This window comes from Globicephala melas, chromosome 5, assembly GCF_963455315.2.
Source record: "Globicephala melas chromosome 5, mGloMel1.2, whole genome shotgun sequence".
Lineage (NCBI taxonomy): Eukaryota > Metazoa > Chordata > Mammalia > Artiodactyla > Delphinidae > Globicephala > Globicephala melas.
In genome coordinates, this window is record NC_083318.1 from 80,149,019 (window position 1) to 80,174,161 (window position 25,143).

At 34.0% G+C, this 25,143-nt stretch overlaps 1 protein-coding gene across 22 annotated transcripts in view; it reads left to right on the plus strand.

The window, feature by feature from the left end:
* The window catches only part of ADGRL3 (adhesion G protein-coupled receptor L3), an 859,466-nt gene that overhangs the window by 147,244 nt on the left and 687,079 nt on the right, over positions 1-25,143 (plus strand). For 21 of the 22 annotated variants that reach the window (XM_060299415.1, XM_060299418.1, XM_060299419.1 and 18 more), the window contains exon 2: positions 20,535-20,603. The exons of the other annotated variant lie outside the window; for it this stretch is intronic. The gene's annotated coding sequence lies outside the window, so the exon portion shown is untranslated. The remainder of the gene's footprint in view (positions 1-20,534; positions 20,604-25,143) is intronic. 22 annotated transcript variants of the gene reach the window in all.

Here is a 25,143-nt window from a genome sequence, read left to right on the forward strand (position 1 = left end):
AGTAGCATAGAGATTTCTTTTCTGTTACCAATTCTTTAACTGCCTGGTAGGTAATATTAGAGGAGACACTTAACTAAGTAGTTGGATATTTTCATCTGAAAATCTGGTAAGATGAAGTATAACGTGTTTACTGTTCAGAAATGTAAAAGTCAAGTAAGATAAAACATTTTCATCTGCTACAAACAGATCCCACATTATATTATTATGTTATTATTATAACTGATTATTTTTAATATTCTCGTGTTAATTTTTTAAGCCTCTTCCAAAAAGGCTTCCTCTCAGAGACATATTTTACTCTTAGAATATACACATGTGTATCCATAGTCCATCTTTTTTGATGATTTCTTAATCCTTAAATAATAGTGATGCATTATTCACTCTACATAAATTAATTTGGTTCCTGTTATATAAGCACAGCTATTGTGCTTGGTTTAAATGCATTTCTAAGTTCTCGAGTGAAAAAGGTACATATCAAAATATGGAAACATCTACTGGTAAAATAGAAAGGTAATAGATAGGTAATATCTTTCTAAAAGTGGTCATTTGAAAATTAAATTGGGCGTTTTCAATTTGCGGAGGGCATGCAACTGAGTCCTTTTTGGCCATGTCTATCTTGACAAAATATGCCTTGGCAGTCAGAGCAGACATTGACTTACTCTCCTTAAATGTATATGTATATATATGTAGCTTTTAGTTGCTGACCATTTCACTTCTCAGCACAGCTGTGCTAACCTTCCTATGGGAGTTATGCATCTAGCAGAGAATTAAAGGGATGAAAGATTTTCAATAAATGTTGGTTAAATGAATGAAGAATAAATTCAAGTTTTATGTTTCAAGGATAGTCTTTTGGCTTCGGAGATAATGTTTATGGTGATATTCAAGTTTTGAAGTGTAATCCTGAATCTATTAGTTAATGTGGTATTAATTTGTTCTTTTTAATTTAGCTTTAGTGATAATAATAATTTATTATTTGAGCCACACAAGGATAGGTAGGTAGATAGATAGATAGATAGATGCTATTTCTGTAGGGAAGTTTTGACGCTAGATCCTTGTATATAGAATGCGATATTTATGACTGGTGGATAGAGGAGATTATACACATTTGACCACAGTTTTGTTCCTTTTATCTGTGTTAAATTCCTTTTCTTTTCTCTAAAAATAGAACATTTGCCACTACTTAGGCAGATTACCCACTTACTGGTATTCTCATTGGTGTCTAGGTAAGGTTATAGATTTCTGCATTCTAAAGCAGTGATGTTGGAAAAGAGTGCATTTAAGCCCTAAAAAATATGTTACGTAGAATGTTTTTCTGCAAAACAGTTAAGACTATACCAAATGCACTGTGTTCTGGCACCTCATTAGTAAAATGGTACATTGTTTCTGTTAATGCAGAAAAAATGTATCCACATATTAAGAGGAAGAATCCAAGAGTATTTTTCCTCAAAGAGGAAAAAAAAATGTTATGTAACTAATGACCATATAAAATAGCTTTTTAAAAATTTCTATAATACTAATCATAGTTTTTATTTCATTTTTGCAAGCATTTTTTAATACTCTAGTGAAGCAAACACAACTCATTCCATGTGATATTTGACAAGTTCATTGCATTAAATGGCTTCTTCAATTTTTGCTTCTTAATTTTTTTTGCTTGGTCTCATTTTAAATTAAAAACAAACATTAAAATTTTTCTTGTAGTTTCTCTTCATAAACAAAGTGGTTTGCAAATGCATTTTATCATTAATCATAAGAAGGAAAAAGGTAGGAATAATGGTTTTGTTCATTACTTTATTCTCTCTTAGAAAAAAAATTTCTAGCACATAGGAAAAGCTCAATACATTTATTGAAATAATTAAATATTTTTTGAATGAATGAATTTAAAATCACTTAGTACATATTCAGTTTACACTGTGTATTATTAATATCATGTTATTGTTTTCATTATCATACATAGTATTATATATAGTATGGATTAGTCTTTATCTGTAATATTGGTTTACCAACTGATGATATTTGGGACCTAGACAATTCCATGTTGTGATTTTAAGGATCATAAATATTTCTAACTGTAAATTTGAATACAGTTTATAATATTCAGTCCAATGTAAAAGGGGCAATTTATTAGATGTAGGAATCCTAAAACTGAACCAAATCATTAGAAAAGACGGTATATGTAAAATTTCTAAAGAAATTGAGATTATTCAGACTGAAGAAGAGAAATGGCAGGCTTTATGTATATGACCAAGGTTATTGTCCAAAAAGTTTCTATAACTACCAAAACAGACAAAGTAGATTAAAAAATGATCTTTGGCCCTAATTGTAAAAATTTTCTTTAAGATAAAGTTGTTGAATAAGAGGATATATTAGTAATAAAATTATCTTTCTATGATAGTTTTTTTTTAAAAAAGAAAAACCCTTTCTCTGAAATGGATCTATAAACTAAACTCTAAGAAGGATTTGGATTATAGGTGCCTAAAAATAGCTGCTTAGTGCAACATACTTCGGTGCACTTTCTCTCTTACAGTAAAAGATAGTGAAGGCTAAAACCCTTCAGATATTTAACGAGCATCTTTTCATTGCCTACTGAATACTGAGATTTTTGAGGAAGTGAACTTTCAAATAGCTCTTTCCCTACTAGGTGGCAATGTCATAGCAATTATAATACATTTATAATACAATTATTTACATTTTGACAATGTAAATAACAATAATAATAATAATAGCAGCTAAATTTTATATATCAGGCTCTTTCAGTGAGCATGTGCCTGTGTTATTTCATTTAGGTCTTCAAACAGTACTGTGAGGTAGACACTATTTTTTTTTTTTTTTTACATCTTTATTGGAGTATAATTGCTTTACAATGGTGTGTTAGTTTCTGCTTTATAACAAAGTGAATCAGTTATACATATACATATGTTCCCATATCTCTTCCCTCCTGCATCTCCCTCCCTCCCACCTTCCCTATCCCACCCCTCTAGGTGGTCACAAAGCACCTAGCTGATCTCCCTGTGCTATGCAGCTGCTTCCCACTAGCTATCTATTTTACGTTTGGTAGTGTATATATGTCCATGCCTCTCTCTCGCTTTGTCACAGCTTACCCTTCCCCCTCCCCATATCCTCAAGTCCATTCTCTAGTAGGTCTGTGTCTTTATTCCTATCTTACCCCTAGGTTCTTCATGACATTTTTTTCCTTAAATTCCATATATATGTGTTAGCATACGGTATTTGTCTTTCTCTTTCTGACTTACTTCACTCTGTATGACAGACTCTAGGTCCATCCACCTCATTACAAATAGCTCAATTTCGTTTCTTTTTATGGCTGAGTAATATTCCATTGTATATACGTGCCACATCTTCTTTATCCATTCATCCGATGATGGACACTTAGGTTGTTTCCATCTCCTGGCTATTGTAAATAGAGCTGCAATGAACATTTTGGTACATGACTCTTTTTGAATTATGGTTTTCTCAGGGTATATGCCCAATAGTGGGATTGCTGGGTCGTTTGGTAGTTCTATTTGTAGTTTTTTAAGGAACCTCCATACTGTTCTCCATAGTGACTGTACCAATTCACATTCCCACCAGCAGTGCAAGAGTGTTCCCTTTGGTAGAGACTGTTTTTATATAGATATTCATACCAGTGAAGAAATTGAGGCTGGTACGTACCACAACCCAAAGGCTGTGAATCTAGTAAGTAGGAGACCCAGATATGAGCCCAGGGCTCCTCATACTGTTCTCTTCTCTCCAGTAGCAATAGAATGCTGTGTGCTGTGCATTATGTGGGGAGCACAGCTTCCAAGGTTGAATTTTTACCAGCCATGTGACTTCCTGTGACATTTAAAATGCCTTTGGTCTTCATTTCTTACGTTTATAAAGTGGGGATAATTATATTACCTATATCATTTGTGAGGTGACTCATGTATAGGAATAGTGCCTAGCGTATAGTGAATATTAATAAGTATAAGGGATCAGAGAAGAACAGGTACATGGGATGGGGAGAGAGAGGGAAGCTTCGTTTTGACTGATTGCCTGATTGTAAAAAGCTTTTTTGAAATAATGTGCTTTTTTTTTTTTTTTTGCGGTACGCGGGCCTCTCAGTGTTGTGGCCTCTCCCATTGCGGAGCACAGGCTCCGGACGCGCAGGCTCAGCGGCCATGGCTCACGGGCCCAGCCGCTCCGCGGCATGTGGGATCCTCCTGGACCGGGGCACGAACCCGTGTCCCCTGCATCGGCAGGCGGACTCTCAACCACTGTGCCACCAGGGAAGCCCTGAAATAATCTGCTTTTGATTTGAGCCTTGAAGTATAAATAACATTAAACCAGTCAAAGAAAGTAGAGAGCAAAATGAAATGGTTAAGACTGTGGGCTTTGGGATTAAATAGGCTTGATACCTAGTCTAGGCCCTGCCAATTAGTAACAAATTTCTAGACCTCCATGGCTACATCTTAAAATCAGAACAGTAATGATAGCTACCCTCATGATATTGGGAAGATTAGATGAGTCCGTGTATGCAAAAGGACTTATAATGGGGCCTGGCATATAATAAAGTTAGCTATTTTCTTTATGAATTTACCTGTATTTTAGGACAGATACTCTGGAAGCAATAAACAGTATGAATTAGCAGAAAGAAAATGGGAGACGTAGAAAACTATGATAGACTTCTGTAAATAATAATTAGCAAAAAAAGTTATCAGCATACCACAGAGCTTAGTGTTCTTTAGAAATAAGCATAAAATGTGAAACATACCTATCCAGTCATAAATTTGAAGACAAATATACAGAAACAGTTAAAGGAATTATGAAATTGTGTGTGAGCTGAAGTACAGAAGTTCTCTGAGGAAGGATGCATTTTATTTTATGCTGCAAGGATATATTTGAAAGTGCTATTTTTATGATATATATATATATATGTATATATATGTAAGAAAAAATGATTACTTCCTAGATACTTCTGCTATAGTATATTCCAATGCCTATTGTTAATGTCTATTTTTCAAAGCTTTGTGTAGCCATTTACCAATGACAAGCTCATCTTCCTGTATTTTATTTACTTATTTATTTATTTTTTGAATTTTATTTTATTTATTTTTTTATACAGCAGAAACTAATAAGAACCATCTTCCTGTATTTTAATTCAGAGCATAACATGTTGACACCAATGTCCCATGACTAGCCCTTAACTACTTTTTCTCTGATTTTAAATTCTGTATTGTTGCTACAGCTGTCTAGCTTGAGGAATTTAAAATGTTTATTTTAGAACTTTATATTGGATGCCTGTTAGAATGGCAACTTCTTTGTTTAAGCAATCTGTTGATATGAGTAGCATTTGTCCTAACTAACATTACTATTAGAGGAGATTATTGTAATAATCATCATGTAAGCCGAGTGAAACTCTTAGATGTGTTCTAGCTTCCTAGTCCTGGGAGGGGAAATTTGTTTCAGTTGTTGAAACAATTATAGTGTTGAAATTATTGTGTTGTATTGTTGAAAATTATTGTAATTATTTTTTCTAAGGCTATAGGAGAAAGCTATTAGTGTAAATTTCATTAACTAAATTAATGAATTAATTAAATGATTAATATAAACTTGATAAGAAACAAAAGCAAGTACATAATTTCATCTAAAATGCCATGCATTTTTATATCTAAATTTTTTATGATATAGTCTTACTCCAAAAGACTTGAAGATATAATTTCATTTAAGTATTTTTTAATGGGCATAATATAAAATATCAGAAGTGATTATTTGATGTTCCTTTTTGTTTATTAATAAAGAATGCAATGATATCTATACTTCATTTTGTCAGGATTCCTGAGACAAGTGTCCCAGTTTTTTAAAAAACCTCAAATTAAATGCTAGTAATATTTGGCTGTTGAGGATTTTTTTAATGTTTGAAATTTTGCCCTTTGTTTACTCTTTCTTGTAGTGATACTCACTTATTTCTTGAAATGGCTAGAAATGTGAGCACGTAAGTTATGACGCCCAGCATAATATAAGCATGCCATTTATTTCTGTCCTTTTTGAATATTGTCTTATGACTCTGCCATTTAATACCTCTTTCATGTTGAGAACGTTTTACATTCTTTATACTGCAGATTCATCATCTGTTGAATGGTGATAATGTTATTTACTTTATAAGTTAAGATTTTAAAAATTATGCATGTAAAGCATCAAGTGTAACATTTACAGCCTTAATAGCTAAAAAAAAAATGTGCCTATTATGTGCTAAAAACAGTTCTAGTTTTTTCACGTGGTCTACTTTTAATATCTTCTCAATAATATTTTAAGATAGCTCATAGACCCAGTTTTACAGATGAGCAAACTGAATCACAAACAATTGAGGTAATTTAAGTTCATACAGTTAGTGTCAGAGTTATAATTTGTAATCAAGCAGCCTGGTTCCAGAGCATACACTTTATGGGTTTTTTTTTTCTTTTGCTCTTATTACATAGATGTTTTATATGTTATATGCATAATTTATGATAAATAATCAGAGGTGTGAGAGAACCACTCAATGATATAGCCTGTCTTCTATAGGTTTATTATGTGGTGGGTGATATATGAAATGTGAAATAGAGTATATAAGGCAAAATTATATTATATTTATCTTGTATAAAACCCTATTGTGCATCTTCACTTCTTTCAGTTCTTTTTTTTTTTAAAGTACTTACCTCATGTTTTTTGAATATTTATTTACACACCTGTTTTCTCCATAGGGTATAAAGCTTCTTAGTAGGCAGGGATCTCATGGTTGTTTTTTTTTTGTATCACACATAACAGTGTAGAGATTAGAGCACAGTAGATTTTGAATAAATTTTGTAGGATGAATGAATAAATAAATGAAGCCGTTAACATAAATGGAGGATCAAAGAGGGACATTCTAAATGTTGGTCACAATATGTACAACAGGTTGGAGTCAGAAATGGAAACAGGGCATTTGAGAGATCACCAAAATGCAGTAATGATAGTAATGGTTACAGTAATGTGACTTGCAGTAGTCTTTTCAATAATAACCATACTTTAATGTCATCAAATTTTGAACAGCTGTGTTTTGTATGATGTTGTAATAGATGTAATAAAAAATAATTCTGCACGCATGTTCTTAAAACTATTCTAGCAATTATGATAAAACTTACTTTTGCCTTAGGTTGAATTTCTAGACGGAACACTGAACAGTAGGATATTCTCTAAATGACAAAAAAAAAAATGCTTGTCTGGTAAAGGAAATGGAAGATGAGATAGGTGTTGTAGGCTACTATCATTATACCCAAGCCATGAAACAATGAATGGTTAGGATATTATCACTATCATGCAGATGCCACTGCCTGGGTATCCTTCTAACTGAAGTTGGTTGCTGTAAACAGGGAAGGGAAAAAAAAAATAAAAGAAACTTTTACTGTTGAGTTTACTTGACTACTTAACTTTAAAGATGACAATGCCAAAAACCAAAAAAACTTCAATCCAACTACCACTCAGAAGTTTAACTGATTTTTCTAAATTGTAAAATCTACATTTTAGCTCTACAGAAACTGCTGAAGAGACCAATACTTTGGGAAATAAAAAGGTGTAGAGATTCTCAGCAAACATAGACAACTAGATGTTTAAGATTGTTTGAGCTAAACTATCTCAAAAAGAATTACACCTTCCATATAATGGAGACAAGGTAAAAGTATCCTTGGTGCCATCCTTGTTGTACATTTTCAGGTGGTCCAGGGGTAGTTTGCAGTGCTCCTGTTGCATGTCAGGAACTCTCAGTTTTTGGATCAGCAGAAATTTTGACGGGATGCATCATGGTAGCAAATCTAAAGTTGGTTCTGCTTCAAAACTAAAAGTAATTCTTGGAACTCCTCAAGTTTTGCACCACAAATATTTTCTTGTCTAAAGTGTATAGAATGGTAGAACACCAGTTAGTACCCTTAGGACCTGCAAATATCAACCAAAAAACTAATTTTCCTTCTCTTTTTTCTCCCCTTCCCAAATAACACTAAAAAATTTGTATTTCTGTTTTGTATAGTAAGAATTCTACATAATGCCTACAACATTTTCAACACACGATGAGTATAGATTGATGAGAATAATGATGAAAGGAGGAAAGATATTTGTTGGGCTTAGGAAAGTTATTATCTTAATTCTGTTGTGAAGTTCATTCAATTTTCCAACAAATTAGACTACATATTGAATAACTGATTTGAACTAGGGTTTACAATTTATACTCTGATGAAATGACAGCTACTTTCCCTGAAAATAAGGTAGTAGTTTTTTTAAAACTACTTTTTTAAAACTACTTTTTTTAAAACTACTTTTTTAAAAAAGGAGTAATGGTACTTAGTAGCTTTATTTTAAAACAACTCTTCTCCTTCCAATGTGTATAGAGTCACTAGAGATGCTGAAAAGGCTCTAGGTTTCTGCAAAGCCACAGTCTTATGGAACATTTAAGTGGCAGTAGTTCCGCTAGCTTTACCATTAGCCATGTAAACATCAGTTTCTATTGAGACATTGTAAAGGCACAAGTGGAATGCAGCCTGGCATGCTGCCGTCTATGCTGAGTTTTAATAGTGCATCTGCATCATTTTTCCCAGTGGAAAATAACAGGATGTCGCCTTGTAGTTTTTTTTTTTTTATAACTAATGTATAATAAAATATAGCCATAATAAATAGCATCTAAGCTAATAAAGCAGATTTGGACTGAATCCATTTTGCCTTCATCACTTAGTGTAGCTCAGGCTTTTAAGTAGTTGTGTATCCTAAATTGGCTTAATTGGATCAGGTTGCATTTGACTGCAGTGAAGTAGAGAAAGATTTTATTTTTATTTGTTGTTTAGGTAATATTTTCAGTATATTTTCCTTTGTACTGCACTGTGCTATTAACACAGTTTGCCCAGATTGTAATGTAAATTGCACTTTGATTAAGGTAGTTGACCTCTTAAGCTATTTTTGTTGTTGTTTTGTTACTATTATTATTCTTATTCCTGATGCTGGTAATTAAATAGCTCCAAAGAAAGGTGTTGTACATTGTTAAGAATTGGATCTGAGTGTCCTGGGAGCAGGAATAATGTTTACTTCAGTTTTTCAGCTCTGTTAGCTAACCCAGCTTCAGGTTTTCTGTGGCTTTGTTTATTGGATTGATTACTGAATGAAAATGGCTATGAATAGTTTTCTTCCTTGAAATCTAAATATATAAATAGGTTTGCTTTTTTAATATGTTTAAAATTTTCATCCTTTTTAATAGAACGAAGGTTAAAATTACAAGTTGAAATATAGAATTTAAAAGCTGTTGCCTATCAGTAGGAATTTTGCCAAGCATTAGAAGAAAAAAATTAATTTTGGGGGTGAAAAAATGATTTTAGCCAAGTTTTTCAAACCCTTTCTGTCTTACCCTTCCAGAAATAACTTGTTCATCTTTGATCTTGATTCGTAACTATAATAACCATAGCTTGCTGTGTTTACGGTTATAATAGGTATGTAATAATCATGTAAGAGGGGATATATGACTGTGTTTTCTATAAAGCATGGTCATTTAGTTCTAAATGCTATTTGAAGGAATAAGAAACATGCAAAATTTTATTTTCATTTATAGTTATAGGTAACTTTATATTTGCATATTTTATCTCATGAATTTGAGAATTTAACTTTATTTGTTAAGAGGAAAAGTAGAAAAAAATAGAAAAAAACATTTTATTTTAACCATTAGTATTTCCTTTACATCTCCTGAAAGCATACTTTAAAGTAAATTGGTTATATTTAGTAACAAAGGAAACTAAATTGCAGTACCAAGTAAATTTAAAAATCTCAGTATTTTAATTCAGTGATTTCCCTTGTGTTATGTTCCTTGACTTGTTATTCTGAAAAGTACTGTTTCATTTTGATAGACCTTACTTTTTAAAGATTTGTGTTGTTTGCTTGCAAGTAATATTTATTACTGTTAAAAGACCTGTGAATAAATATGGTTCCCCAACCCCCCCCAAACCCCCAACTAATTAAAAATATTCTATTGCACATTGTTTAGAAGGAGAGATATGAATTTCCCCCCTCATGGGTATGTGATATTTAAAAAGCTTAGGGACTTCCCTGGTGGCATAGTGCTTAAGACTCTGCACTTCCAATGCAGGGGACCCGGGTTCAATCCCTGTTCAGGGAATTAGATCCCATATGCATGCCACAACTAAGAGTTTGCATGCCACATCTAAGGAGCCTGCATGCCTCAACTAAGGAGCCCGCCTGCTGCAACTAAGGAGCTAGCGAGCTGCAACTAAGACCCGGTGCAACCAAATAAATAAATAAATATTAAAAAATAAATAGCTTAAACTGTGGATTTATGTACTCTTTTTTTTTTTTTGCAGTACACGGGCCTCTCACTGTTGTGGCCTCTCTCATTGCGGAGCACAGGCTCCGGACGCGCAGGCTCAGCGGCCATGGCTCACGGGCCCAGCCGCTCCGCGGCATGTGGGATCTTCCCGGATCGGGGCACGAACCCGTGTCCCCTGAATCGGCAGGCGGACTCCCAACCACTGCGCCACCAGGGAAGCCCCCTGTGCTCTTCTTTTGATGTACATAATTTATAGAAATAAAATAGACATATTTAAAAGTAACATCCTCAAAGGGAATGTGTAAAACACACACATATATACATATCCTTTAAACTTTATCAAGGGCATTAACTGTACGCGGGCCTCTCACTGTTGTGGCCTCTCTGTTGAGGAGCACAGGCTCCAGACGCGCAGGCTCAGTGGCCATGGCTCACGGGCCCAGCCGCTCCGCGGCATGTGGGATCTTCCCGGACCGGAGCACGAACCCGTGTCCCCTGCATCGGCAGGTGGACTCTCAACCACTGTGCCACCAGGGAAGCCCGGGCGTTAACTTTTGTCTATAATACCAACATAGTTTGACCTTATTGAACTGCACAAAAGTAAAAATTCAGTTATATAGAATCTTGTTTGGGCAATGTGTTCTTTGCATAGAGAAAAACTTCTGAAAAATTGAAGCAAACACCTACCCGATTAATGTGGCAAAACTCCAAATGTTTGATAATTTGACTAAAACAGTTTCCAAGGTTCTTTTTAGGTAGATTTCATTTTTCCTCAGAGCTTCAGGTATTCATGGTGGTGGTTAGTCTGTCAGTATGTAATTGTGATGCCTCTACTTCTGATTTTTTACTTGATAGAACTCTATAGAAAATAAAGAATAACTAAGTGTTGACTGAGGGCCTGTCTGTGAGTCAAGTGCATTGAGTTTTAGTGCAGTGTGACTATTTTCTTTTTTAAACGTATTTCTTGATTAAGGACTGTATGTTAGATTGATCTGATTTCCAGATGGTGGAGTCTCGTGATAAGGGACTTTTTACTGTGGCATATAAAGCACATCGTTTTAAAGATCTCAGTACTCAAGATTTTCTGCTTGAAATCTTATACAAAGTGAGAAATAAAGCTGCATGCAATGAACTACAGGAAGTGTAAGAATGGAACAGAAAAAAGGAGAAAGCAGAGTAGCAGTGCAATGGAAATCTGATATTTGATATGTAAGCTATTCCCTTTTAGTCCTGCAGCCAGATTTTTTTTTTTTCACTTGTGCAGAAGCATTTCTTTCTTTCTTTCTGCTTTTTGATCCCACACCCTGCCCCCTGCACAGTTGGAATGTCCCCAGAAGACTTTGGCAGAGGTCACTTCTCAGAGGCTTTTTAAACTTTAGTTAGAATACATTTATTGATTTTTTTTTTTTTTTTTTTTTTTGTGCCGTACGCGGGCCTCTCACTGTTGTGTCCTCTCCCGTTGCGGAGGACAGGCTCCGGACGCGCAGGCTCAGCGGCCATGGCTCACGGGCCTAGCCGCTCCGCGGCATGTGGGATCTTCCCGGACCGGGGCACGAACCCGTGTCCCCTGCATCGGCAGGTGGACTCTCAACCACTGCGCCACCAGGGAAGCCCCTAGAAGAAGCAATAAGAATGAATTTTGTCATGTGGCTTTGCTTAAAATTATTAAATTTTATTGATTTATTTATTAAATTATTAAAAAAAATTTTAATGACCAGTGGAATGAGGATTTTTGGAAAAAGCTCATCTGCGATTCACTGTCTGACTTGGCAATCCGAACTCTTTTAAACCTTTGAGAACACTTCATCAGATGCCGGGTCCTCATCGTTAGTAAAACTCTGAGAGGATTCTGGCATATTGGATTTTCCTTGGGATTGATATCAGCTGACAATTTGGCCTCACAGATACCGGAGATAAAAATCATTTTTCTGGAACTGACAGAAACTGCATAAGTATTTAAAAGTTCATTAACTCTTTTTAAAAAATTCGGTCATGCGTCTGTTGAAAGTATTTGGTAGCATGAGTTGGCACAATAACTTGTTCTTAGGCTCTTTTCCTTATTTGTAATCATTTGAGATTAAACCGTTTTAATTGTGTAAATTAGCCATGAAGAGAAAGTACATTTCTGTCAACTGAAAACCTGATAATTAAGGATAGGATAATGTTTAAAGAAAAATATCTTTTCATATTTTAGGATTTCTGCTTCAGTGTATTTTAAAGTTTCTTGTTTAAATTTTGAACATGAGATAAAACTTGACAAGATTTCCTACATCCTTAATTCTGAGATAATTCTCATATGAATCAGTGAGTGTACTCCCCAAGTTATTTTGGTTGATACTGTTCTAGCATGCATGTTTCAGGCTAGGCTCTGGTGTCTGACTGGTGTCAAAGAAAACAAGATGGATTGATTGTAGAGTGTTTAAATAATATACACTGAAAGTTGATTATTATGCATTGTATTTAAAAATTACTATACATTGTATTTAAAAATTATTTAGAGGTCATTTAAATAGCAAATATCTGCAATACATACAAAATGAATTAATTCATATGCAACCTTTCAAAAATACATATCTTATAAAAAACAAGATAACTGTACTTTTTTTCTTTTTGCAGTCCACCTTAAAAAAAAGGAAACATTATGAGCTTTAAAATGTATATTCAAAGGAGCAATAGCAGTCAATATCACTTGGTTGATGTATATACTAAATTAATTCTATATAATTTGTGAATCATAGTTTTGTATTTTAACAGGAATTCTGAGACCACATTTTTTCTAACTCCTGTATTTGAAAAAAAAATGTTTATTACTCAAAATTTGCTATATTGCTACTGAAGTTGAAACAAATGGATATTGATCTAAATAATCCTCTTTTTAATAAAACTTCTTGGGTACTCAATTACTGTTATATTTTCATTACTTATAAAGCAAACTGTTCAAATTATTTTGAACTGTTCTGTCATAGAATATATAAATGTGTATTTTTTTAACAATTAATACTTTATGATATAAGTAATGAAGTGGATTTCAGTGTGTTCTACCAGAAAATGTTTAAAAGTATAGAGAATAGGCAGGTACTTTTTATTATAAATGAAAGAAGCTAGGTAACTCCTTTTATTGTAGAACTTAGAAATCATGATTAGTATGTAAATATGTGTTGTTATAGTTAAAACATAACCATTTTTGAGGGTTAAAAACACATTAAATTGGATGAAAAGAAAGAATTGGAAAGAAAAGAGCATACATTGCCTAGGAAATAATCTTCCTGGAATCCCACCAACTCTTAGGGTTAGAGCAATGGGCTGATGACTACTTGTAATGCAGAAATGTTAAAGGGAAAGCAGGAAACCCTCCTGCCCTCAGCCATTAATCCATCTTCCCCACACAGAGTTTCCATTATGAACTGAGTCTTTTTGTAAGTATCGGTCCTAACTTTCCATAGTCACATCTGTTGTATATTTTACCATCTTTTCTCCCATCATAGGAAGCTTCTCGTTTTCCTGTAAGTGACAGAGTGCTTGAACTCCTTTTGATGGTGAATTATTCACAGCAGGTCACATTTTTTTTCCTTATTATGCCATAGGGCAGTAGCTGCAGAGGTCCTTACATAGGAACAAGCTAAAGCATCTGTGACTCCATTCTAAGGCCAAGCCCGAAGAAAGAGGTGCTTGTGGGTACAAAAACTTGGGAGAAAATAATGTTCTTGCCTTTCAGTATCTTGATATCAAGGCCAAAAGAGTACAGCAGAAACAGACTCCTGAAGGAATTACCACTCAAGTACAACGCCTTAACCAAGATGAGAGTTTTGGTGTTACATATGCCATGAACTTCTGATTAATCAGGAAATTACCATATCTGTGGGGCAGAAACAATCTTTATGTAATTGAATTACAAATGAAGTAAAAGACCTATTTTTGGTTTTGATTTTAATAAATAACTGTTTCCTGTGAAAGTAAGAACTTTGTGTACACTATTCTAATCCTTGTTATTAACTACAGAGGCTGGGTATACAGGAGACACTAATTAAGGGTTTTCCCCTTCCCTTCTGTTTGTCTACCACGTCCTATCCTATTCTACTTTATCTTATCCTGTCCTACCCAGTCCTATCCTCTGTATGCAGGCAGCCAAACTGTCACCATAAGAAATTTCTTCCCTTGTCTTGTGTTAATTATAACTTATTTTCATATTCATTTAAAAAAATGTAAGAAGTTCAGCATTTTTTTTTTTTTTTTTTTTTTAGTTCAGCATTTTTATAAGTAAAAATGTTGGGTAATACATTGATTGAGCTCTGAGGATTATTCCCTGTTTTGGATTGTGTGCAGTCCTTTCCCCCAATGAACTATGAGTTGTCCATGTACTGTATATTATTTATATCCTTTGTAGATCTGTTGGCTGTTCCAAATAATATGTTATATTTTTTCCATGAGGAGGAAGTTTATAAGTAATTTATTCTAATTTATCCACATTAAAAATGAAGATACTAAGGGCTAGAAAAGGGATGGGATTTTTCATAACATAAAATAAATAATTAGCGGGAGTGTTTTCATTTTAACATTGGTCTTCAGTCAACATTACACATTCTTTCCTTTATTATTCCCTTGTTTTTGTTAACTTGGCATTGAGTTTGCTCTTCTTTTCTTACTTCCGTTTAAGGTAGAAGCTTTAGTTATTGATTTGGGAACTTCTCTGCTAATATAGATGTTGAAAGCTATACATTTGCTTTTAAGCACTACTTTAGCTGCATTTCATAAATTTTGTTATGTTGTGCTTTACTTTTTCTTAAGTTGAAAATATTTTAAGTGATTTCTTCTTTGATGAATGGGATATTTAGAAAAAACATTTTAAAAAAGTCCAGGGCTTCCCTGGTGGCGCAGTGGTTGGGAGTCCGCCTGCCGATGCAGGGGACGCGGGTTCGTGCCCCGGTCTGGAGGATCCCACATGCCGCGGAGCGGCTGGGCCCGTGAGCCATGGCCGCCAAGCCTGTGCGTCCGGAGCCTAAAGTCCAAATATTTAGGGATTTTCAAAACCTCTGTCTTTTTTATTTTGAATTTAATTCTGTTTTGGTTAGAAAACTCACTCTGTATGATTTCAGTTCTTTTAAATTGCGAGAAAGATGGTATAATTCCTAGGTAAAAATGCCACAGCATCCCTACTGTTCTTACCAAAAGCAGAGTAGTTTTTCTGGCATAAGCACTTAATTTATTATATGACTAGTCAATTTCCATTGTTCTGAAATAGTTGTTTTTGGCAATTTTGTCTAGTTTTATAATTGATTTAGAATCTACCCTAAGGTATTCTCCTTTATAAAATAGCATACATTCTTGGGGCCTCTAAATTATCACATGTGAAAAATATGGTGCATTTAGAATTAAACTTTGCCTCTTGATTTAAAATGCACCAGCAGGGCTTCCCTGGTGGCTTAGTGGTTGAGAGTCCTCCTGCCGATGCAGGGGACGCGGATTCGTGCCCCGGTCCTGGAAGATCCCACATGCCGCGGAGCGGCTAGGCCCGTGAGCTATGGCTGCTGAGCCTGCGCGTCCGGAGCCTGTGTTCCGCAATGGGAGAGGCCACAACAGTGAGACGCCAAAAAAAAAAAAAAAAAAAAAAAAGCACCAGGATCTTTAGAGATTTTTTTGAGCTCAAAGTGTTGAGGCTAAATTCATGGAGTTTACCTTAACAAGCTACTCTATCTGAGCTGTAATCTGTCTGAGGAACCAGCCAGCAGCCCAAGCTGGCTGATGGGGAAATTCAGTTTAATGGAGTAGAGTAGTGTCAAAAAATGTTTATAATGGAAAAGAATGTATTCATCCTATAGAGGGTCTTGAAAGCCAGACTCTGTGGTAAGCAATAGGATGCATTTTTGGATTACTGAGGAAAACGAGGTCTTAGATTATTCTGTTAACTGTTTTCAAGGTAGATTTAAAAGGGGATAGAATGGTGCTCTAAGAGTACCAAGGTGCTGTTGCAGTATGGCAGTTATGGGGGCCAGTGGTGACAACATGTAGTAGCAGGTGGCCAAACTAAGTGTCAGATGCTTTGGATTCTTGTTTTGGCACTATTACTTGATAACCGTGATAATCTTTATGAGTTGCAGCTTTCTAATCTGTAAAATAGGAATATTTTTGCCTCTGCCTGCTTCACGTGGCTAAGATGATTATGTTAATGGAAATAGAGATGAAAAACGAATCTAAACACTGCAGAGAGACTAATATGGTGGTACATGGTGACGGTTATCAATAAGGAATTAAAGTAGAAAATATTTGAAGATAACTCATAGACTAGTAGATTGGAAGACTGAAAGGGGGTAGTTGGAAAAATGATTTGAACATCACAACTAAAGAGGTAACACTTGAAGACAAGTTGAAGATATGGAGATGGAATGTCAATAATGCTGTTAATGTATCTATTTATAGAGCTTTGTCTTGTATTTTCTTAACTTCCAAATAGTTTGAAATGATAGTATGAAGGCCATATACTTCCTTTCACAGATAATAAATTGTGGCACCCAGTATTTATTTGTTTAATTCTGAAAATGATTGAAAGACTAGCTCTCATAGACAAAAATGTTGCCTTATAATGACTTCTTTGATTCATTGTATTTTTATAAAATCTCAGTTCTCATTGATCATTAAAAATATCACTGTCATCTTAGGTTGCAGACCATCTATTAACTGATAGCAGAATGATCTTTCAAAAATATGTTTGTACATGTCGCTTCTTTATTGCTTCATGAACCTTTCCTGGACAGTTCAGTACAAGATGTCAGATGCTTTTGGAATTAATGCCATACAGACAAAGACAATAAAATGTCTTTTCCTCTTAACTCCAGACTAATTTTTACTGAGATTTCCTGGGGAATCTCATTTAAATATCAGAATGTGAATGTGCCTCCTAATAGTCATCAATGTTAGGAAATTCTGAGATGACTGTTTCCTGAAAAATTCATTTAAGGAAGCTTGTGTTCCTTCCAATGTAAACATCCTCGTAACATATATGGACAGTAATAGTCAGTATAATGCTATTGAGAAGCTTGAGGGTATAGACTCTGAATTTGGACTACTTGTGATCAAATTCTGATTTTACCACTTAGTGTCTTAGAATATTTATTTGTAAACTAGAAGATAGCATTCATACCAATCTCAGAAGATTTTTGTAAAGGTTAAATGAGAATATAAATAAAGTGTTTTAGTCCTTGAAATTTTTTAAGTTAAATGAGAATATAAATTGTTCAGAAAATAGTGTTTAAAACTTAAAAATTATTTTTTTAAAAGTCTTAAGAATACAAAATCAGACTTTCTCTTTTTCTCTTTTTTTCATTTTGTCTTAATCCCCATTGAGAATGATGTGTAAACTCTATAAGTGATATTTTTTGTCTGTTCACTTCACTTCTGAATCCATAGTACCTAGAACAGTGCCTTGACACAGGGTAAATATTTAATTGCTAAGTGAAGGAAGGAAGGAAGGAAGGGAGGAAGCTGCTTTACTTTTTACACTTGCTAGCTCAGGATTAGAAAATTTACCTTGAACATTCATATTTATCATGTATTTTTTTTAAATTGGAGAGTCAAACTTTATTGTTATATTAATTTCCATTTTTGATATATATGTGTTTGCTTACATTTTATCTAAAGCATGGACTGATTTAACTTTTAATTTTTAATTAAAGCAGTCTGGTATTCATATCCAAAGTATTTCCATCTAATTCTTAAAACCTAGAGTGAATTGCAGTAATTGCTTGTGAATTGCTTTTTATATAACTTTTGAACAGTAACGAAAACATGAAAATATAAACTCATCAAATTCTTATGTCTTCCATGAGTGTTTTCCTTCGATGTAGTCACATTGCTCAAAAATAATTCCAGTGACTTTTCTTTTAAAAATCCCTTTTAGGCAAGTTTACTAACTAGAAAAGAAATTAGTAAATTCTAATTTACTAATTAGAAAAGAAAGTTTACTAATTAGAAAAGCCTTATTACTTTATACTGATAGAACAGTGTCATTTGATATACCTTTTCTTGCCCTTCTCTGCTTTTCTATTCCCTTTACCTGTCCACTCCTCTTTTCCTTTCTGTGTTTTACCTCAGACCTGACCTTCCTCCTCTTAGGAGGCTAAGTGACCGTGTGTGCGCTTGTTCTTTCCTCTGAGTTGTCTACAACTCGTAAGTCCCTTAAGTGGCTGTAATTGAGTGAAGTACTGAGACGTTGAATAGCCATACTGTAAGTTGGAGAATCTCTATTCTTCTGTATCAATAGAAATATGACCTACAGAGATAGTTATGCAAACAAAATCAAAGGCACCTATAATGGTGCACTTTTGTTCTTGGTCTCAATTTATGTAAGGTCAATACAGACAGTTTCCAATTAATAATTTTAATTTTTAACTAAAAAAATTGTTTTGTTCACCCAGTCAGCATTTTTGAGGCTGTATTAGGGGCTTTGTTCTTTAGGGAGGGGTAATGGAAATTGAATAAGTAGTCACAGCCCCTGTTCTCAAACAATCCACATTACAATGTAGGGTTCAGCAAAATAGAAGAATACACAAAGAGGTAACGGAGCATCAGTGAAAATCTGCTTGGCTCTGTCTGTGGCGTAGTCGTTCTGGTGCTATCAGGGAGAATGTTGTGGAATAAGTTATGTTTGGATTTCAGGATGTATTTCCTAAATGGGAGAAAAAAAGATCTAAAGCACGAGGATATTTGAAGGAGAACCTGTGCTGTCATTACCCATGATTGCCCAGATATGTAGAATATTTACAAGGTGGGACATGGTTTTTCTTCAAAAAACAGGGAAAAATACCTTATTGGTATTTTAGCCAATAATTATTCAAGGAACATATTCAATTTGTTGAAAGAAGAGTTGTACAGGGAAATTCAAGAAGTTGATGAAAAAATTGCTCTCAGGTTCCTGTTCAAGTGGTCAAATGTGCCATTCAAACATGGACTTGGGTTGCTCTTGTACCAAACCTCACTGATTGGCCAAATATGGGTAGATATTCACTGGAAAAAATACAGCGAGTTCTATTGCTGTAATGTTTTAAAATGCTCAAACAAAATATAATGATTCTACTAGTGAATATTTTTCCACTAATTTGTTTTCATACATATCTGATGGTAATCAATAGTGATTTTGTAAAGGAGAACTCAATTTTAGTTTTATGCTAATGACTTTCTACCTGTATCTAATTCCTTATCCATTTGGGGGACAAGATTCTAGAATAGATAATAGATTTTGTCATTGTTTTGGCATGTACATGATTTCTTAACCTTCTGCTAATAGCATAATACTACTATAATACTACTAAATAGTGTAATAAATACTAAGTATCATAATAATTAATACAGGTGATGCTTGTATAAAGCATTAAGTGGACTCACTGGAAAGTTCAAAAGTTGATAGGACCAGTTGCATAACACTTAGAAAACACTGAAATTTCAGAGAATACCTTGAAGGACATTACTCCTTTTTACAATTTACTTTATATGTATATATAAAGTATACTATATAGAGAGAGTATATATATATACTTTATATATATATGTCTTTACATTATTCCTTTTTTTGTAAAATGTCTGACATTGATATTATTTTAATAATAACAAAAATAGAAAATGCTATGGTAATTTACAGAAAATGAAGACCAAAATCTACCATTTAAGTAAACTCTCATTGTTTATTCCTTTCTAATATTTTTAAAATCTGAAATTGTCTAAATTATTGTAATCATAGCTTCTGTATTTATACATGAATACACAGAGCATGTGTATTTTTTGTGTTTGTGTGTATATGTATGATGGAGTAGGGAGATATAGTAAGGTCTTCCTCCAATTTTTTTCTCACAGCAGTTCTAGTAATAAAAGTGGTTAAACACACCCAGGATCTTAGCTAGAAGTGCCTGTTGCAAGAAACCAGAACATTTCTTGGAAATCTCAGAATTTATTTTAAAACCTTGTGTGTTCATTGAATTAGGAAAATATTTAAATTCCATGCCTATCAAATTCATTCACTTTTCCCAGTGAACATTATAGTAATGTGATGGTGTACAAATATAGGTCACATGTAAATTGAAATTCGTTTTTACACATGGTTCTGCGGCTACACACCACGCATTGTGGGAAAAATACACTTGACAAACAATAAGAAATACACAAGTCTATTCAAGTAGTCCTACAACTATAACCATAAAATAAAATGTATATGTTTTCTCATTATCTAATTAACTTTTTTTTACAGAAATGTTTAAATGTTCAGTAAATCGGAGGAAAAAAACATGGATTTTTAGCAACTGAAGAGCAAATTAAGGTAATTATTAAATTATTGTTGGGAATCATGATTGTTAGTAATTTCAAAGTGTATTTAATATGTTTATATTCAAGTTAGTATCTGGTTTTATAAGTATCATATTGAAAATTTAACATATTTAATGGGCTACTGAAATGAAATTTTACATATTTTTGGAAAATAGACATTTCTTGTGAACAAAAATGTAAATAATATACTTCAAAGTATTTGCTGTTGTGGGGAAGTGTACTCCAGCTATATGAAAAAATAAATGAGCTACTAAAAATAAATAATTTCAGTAGCTTTCTACCTCTTTTAAAAGACACATCACTGTCTTACTCTCTTAACTAATATGGAATAACTATTCAGATTTTTAAGAAATTAGTACATGTATATGACACAGTTCATTAAAGCCGTTTTTGCTTAATTCGTTCGATTTGCTCTCAATTACATATCTGTGATAGTGAATGTCAATATTAGGAAATAAAATGTATGCATTTTATAGACCAAGCTGTTTAACATAAAGCACGTCCTTTTCAAAAGTGTTTTTATTTATCACAAATATATATAGAGAGTACAGCCTAAGAGACTTCAAGGAGTATAACCTTAGGCCAGAACACATATTTGCATCTTCTTCAGCAATCATTTGAAGGCTAAACAGGCCTTTATATTAATCAATCAACAATAAATTGGAATTTCCTTTCTTCTTAAAGTTACTAAAGTTAACTTCCTTAAAGCAATTTTGTAATTTCTAGAATGTAAATTCTTATAAATATGCAGCTTAAAAGTAGAAATAACTTTTTTATTTTCTTTATATTAAAATCATGTTCATTTAATTTTGAATTGTAATATAATTTGTATGTACTATAAATCATTATAAACCTATTTTCAAAGATTCTGTATTTTCCTTTTTACTCTAAGAGTACTAACTTAAGAGTATAAAAACATTACACTCACCTTTGTAGATCCTAAAATTTCCCCTTGATGTCTCTTCTTTTAGATATTTTTGTTTTAATTTCTTTGTCACTGCTTTCTTCTGCACACATTCACAAATGCAAACAAATAATATTATCCCTCTTTTCTAGAATAGATATGATTGAATCTATTTGTATTTGCTAGCTATCTATATGTTGGCAGATAAAGTTTACAGACATTCTTTTACTGACTTGAATAAAATGGGTTTTTTGGTACTTAGTGAAAGAAATAAATTTAGGCTGATTGAATCATTTTTTTAAAAAAATTAAGCCAATCAAAACTTAGACATCTTGCTTTGGAGAAATTAAATGCTGGTGGGAAAGATATGAAGCTCTATAGAAATGACTGTATACATTTTAAAAGGGTCAGTGGCAAACTGCTAAGGAAACAAACGTGGGAGCAGCTCACTTTTGCTGGAGGCTCTTGAAACCTTCATGGAGGCTGTGAAATTCACTGAGGAGGTTGTTGAGACAGAGAAGGTGAGGTCATGCATTCCAGACGAACATAACAGCTTGTGAAAGAGCATATAGAGCAAGGGATGGCCACTGAAGGATTGATATTTACTTTGTTGCTGAAGGGTTACACACGTGGTAGAACAATGTTAAGATATGAGTGTGGAAAAGTAGATTTGGAGCAGCCCATGTAATATATCATGTTTGCCAGACGAATGCTTAATTTTCCATTAAGCTGTCTCTATGGAGTGCTCAAGGGTATCTGTAAGGTTGTGAGAAGAAATTTTCAGAACCTCTCCTGATGCTTGTTTTCATTAAGAAATATAAGAAAGAAAGGCCTTATGATATTTAATGTAATGACTACTACTGGCCCCACATATGACGTTTCTGGAAAATTGTAGGAATTTTTACAGTGTTAAATGATTGACAATGTTTGCTTCCTTGTTTTTTAATTGAAATATAATACATGTACTGTAAGTTCATCCTTTTAAAGTATACAATTCAGTGGTTTTTAGTATATTCACAAAGTTGTGTAATTGTCACCACTATCTAATCTAGAAATTTTTTTCATTCCTAAAAGAAACTTTGTACTCACGAGCAGTTACTCCTTATTCCTCCCTCACCCCATCCCCTGGCAGCCACTAATATACCTTCGGCTGCTATGAATTTGCCATATAAATGGAATCATACAATATTTTTGTATCTGCCCTTTTCACTTAACGTAATGTTTTCAAGTTTCACCCTTGTGTGAATCAGGACTTAATTTTTATGCATGGATAATAGCAATAATATCACATTTTGCTGATCCATTCATCAGTTGACAGACATTGGGTTTTTTTAATACTTCTTGGCTATTATGACTAATGCTACTATGAACATTTATATCCAAGTTTTTGTGTAGACATATGTATTCATTTCTCATAGGTATATACCTGGGGTGGAATTGCTGGGTCATATGGTAACTGCATGTTTTATCATTTGAGGAACTTCCAAATTGCTTTCCAAAGTGGCTATACCATTTTACATGCCCACCAAAATGTTTGAGTGTTCTAATTTCATCATATTCTAGCCAAAAGTTATTGTCATTTTGAATTATAGCCATTCTGATGGATGTCAAGTGATATCTAATTGGATTTTGATAGCAGTATATATATATTTTTTTCTTGTTTTTGTTTTTGCGGTACGCGGGCCTCTCACTGTTGTGGCTTCTCCCGTTGCGGAGCACAGGCTCCGGACGCGCGGGCTCAGCGACCATGGCTCACGGGCCCAGCCGCTCCGCGTCATGTGGGATCCTCCCGGACTGGGACACGAACCCACGTCCCCTGCATCGGCAGGCGGACTCTCAACCACTGCGCCACCAGGGAAGCCCTAGCAGTGTTTGTTTTTAAGAGTATTTTAGTGTACTGATGTTACATGAGTTTGGATAAGTGCATTAAATGTAATTATTGCCAAATTTAAACTAGACTGGTTCTCATATTTAAACAATACATGCATAAGTCAACAATAAAAAATGGTAGAGCTGGTGTTTTCGCTATTCCTATTAAGGGATATTTTCAGAGTTATTATATGATAAACATTGATAAGCTACTCAGATTTATTAAGGATAGCAAAAACAAAATAATCTCATACCATATGTGATTAAACTTGGCCTAAGGACATATTTGTCTTGCGGTATAAGTACACAGCATCATTAATATAGTATATATAGTACATATAGTACTATATGTACTATAGTACTGATGTACTATAGTACATCATTAATATAGTATATATAGTACACAGCATCATTAATAGCAAGATTTTTAATAACATCTGGAACGCAAGTGCACACCTCTCTGGGTTTTTCAGTAATGTTTGAAGTCATGCTCAATCTAATCATTTACAAATTTTCACTAAATTTATGATAAATGTTTAGAAGCCTTATTTGAGATTTCCTGGGGGGAAGGAATGAAATCATTGGAAAAAACCCTAGTTCTTCCTGCTGTGGTAAAAATGGTTGAAATCACACAAGATAAATTATATGGCAACAAATAAAATTGTATTACTTTATCACCAAATACTGTTGGAAGATGACATGAAAAACATTATTTTAACCAGGAAAAAAAAAGTGTTAGAACAAATTATGTAGTATGAGGGATTTGTTTTGCCTTTGGACAAAATATACGTTTTTCCAACATGCATTAATTTATGCTATTTGTTAGATTATTTTTTAAAATAGGTTTATTGATATATAATTATGTAATGTACAATTCTATTTTGATGCATAAAGTTGTGTGAGAACGTACCACCAAAATCAAGATATAGAATATATCCTTCACCCCCAGTTCTCTTGTGCCCCTTTGTAGTCATTCCCTCCACCACTATCAGCCCCGGGAAACTCTAGATTCTTCTTTAGAAACAAAATACAAAAAAAACAAAAACACCTGAGAGGAAGCAGACTAAAGAGGTCAGTTTTTTTTTTTTTTTTTTAATTTTTTTGTGGTAAGCGGGCCTCTCACTGCTGTGGCCTCTCCCGTTGCGGAGCACAGGCTCCGGACGCTCAAGCTCAGCGGCCATGGCTCACGGGCCCAGATGCTCCGTGGCATGTGGGATCTTCCCAGACCGGAGCACGAACCCGTTTCCCCTGCATCGGCAGGTGGACTCTCAACCACTGCGCCACCAGGGAAACCCAAGAGGTCAGGTTTTGAAAACAGATTCTATATATGACCTTCAGGATGTTACTTATCCTCTCGCTCTTTCCATTTCTTTATTAGAAATATGGGATTAACAAAACCGTCTACCACATATCATTTAGGATAGAGCTAGGTATATTTAAGCACTTATAAACACTTAATGTTTTTAAAATAAACTATAATTTTTTGAACCTTTAAGGAAAGGTATACTGGAGAAGATATATTCTCCACAGTAAATGACCTCTTAGTATGGATTCAACCACAAAACATCAAAGCAAGTTTTCAAAATAGTAAAACCAATTCAGGAACATCATGTCCACACAAGTTTTGGTTAATGGCTCCATTCTTCCAATTCCTTAAGCACAAATGCTTGAAGTGCATCTTGAATTTTCTTTCACCTACATTGCACATTCATTAGCTACTGAGCACCTCTTCGGCTACTACCTTGGTCCAAATTGCAAT